The sequence below is a fragment of the Amphimedon queenslandica genome, unplaced genomic scaffold (assembly GCF_000090795.2).
Source record: "Amphimedon queenslandica unplaced genomic scaffold, v1.1 AMPQUscaffold_12825, whole genome shotgun sequence".
NCBI classification, from domain to species: Eukaryota; Metazoa; Porifera; class Demospongiae; order Haplosclerida; family Niphatidae; genus Amphimedon; species Amphimedon queenslandica.
In genome coordinates, this window is record NW_003546939.1 from 36,798 (window position 1) to 38,578 (window position 1,781).

Here is a 1,781-nt window from a genome sequence, read left to right on the forward strand (position 1 = left end):
TATTTCTATCATGAGATCTCTCTTTGAAGAGGTTGATGTTATTGCCACACCTGCAAATGGTGCAGTGGCTCCTGTTATACCTCCTGGGGCCAACTTAAATTTGGATATGGTAACGCCGAAATTTCCAGTAAAATTATGAGATTTTCTCCCCTTGCTAATTTCACTGGAATACCTGGAATCAGTATACCTGTTGGTCTTACTAGTGAAGGAAAGGGAGGAGGAGGAGGTCTGCCTGTTGGTTTTCTGTTGCAAAGTCACTGGAATAATGAAGGGTTGCTGTTACGTGTTGGTTGTGCTTTGGAGAAATGCATTGTAATGAAGAAGCCACCAGTTTACTATGATATTATTGATCTCATTGAAAATGAGAAGTAGAGACAATTCTTTTTATAGAAATAATTTTGTATTGGCATAATTTTTGTCGTGTTTTAAGTTAAAAATGCCTTTTTTTATTAATAGTTAATTTTTATAACTTGGGCGTGTCACTGAGCAAAGAAGCTCCTGTTCTCAAATCTGAAATCTCATCTAAATGTTCCTCAACATTTTAGCTATCATCACCACAATCTTCCTATGCACTGTTGCCTCTGGTGAGTCTTTTGACCAAATATATATAGTGTAGATCTATCTGTAATATTCTATATTCATCACCACTTCCATTCATTTGAAACATCTAAAAGTTATGGTTTTCTAGAAATGGTATGCATACAGATACTGACAAAAATAGATCTATATTTATTATAGATTTTACTACCAGTTACTAACTGGCTACTGTATTTCTCTGTTTACGGTCAAACACTGGGAATATGTAATCACCCCTTAAGACCACCATTTCCCAGAACTAGAGAGCAGTCTTTTAAAAGGAGGACAACTGTACTGATCAATGCCATGATTATCCAGTTTGATATACATCTATCAATTATCGGATATAATATTGCCCTGATTCTTCAAGTCTCAGTAGTAGATATCTAATACACCTACACTACAGAAGCTTGCCAAACCATAGATAGTATATAAACAATGGGTATTTATGTATATAATATGCATATAATCTGTAATATTATGGGCATTTATGGCCAAATCATGCTTTAAGGCCCCTATACACCAGGCAATGCTATTGAAGGCAATCTGTGGTTACTTTGATCTTCAGGCAACACTGTTCCCTAGAATAGAAACATGTTCTATTCTATAGGCAACACATTGCTTACAACATCAAAGTAACCACACATTGCCTGCAATAGAATTGCCTGGTGTAGAGTCAGCAACCTACTATCGCACACCATCGATATTCGAACACTTTTTCTCACAGTTCAGTGATCAGAAGGCAATGGCTATAATTTTATCTTGTAGATCAGATGTTCCTCTACAGCTGTAACAACTTTCATAGAGATCAGTCTTTGCTGTGTTTTTATAATAATTTTTTAGTAGAAGTTTCAAACACATGCAAGTTCGCATAGACGCCATGTATTGTCGTTTACCTATTTTCGCTAAGTAATGAAGTAACTGGCAAACAATTCATCATATTCATATGAAAGCCCTGTCTTTCTGCTCCATGATGCACTATTCAGTTACAAGAAAGAGCTAGTCTTCACCGCACTAGAGTTGATTCTTTGGAAGAAAAGACACACATCTACATTCGTTCAAATTTTACATATTTATTAATTTTTAAATAAAATTTAATTTTAAAAATATTAAAAATTTTCCTTTGCCCATTAGCTCTTAACAAAAAATTAAAATTAACAAAAATTTGAACGAATGTAGATGTGTGTTTCTCTTCAAAGAATCAA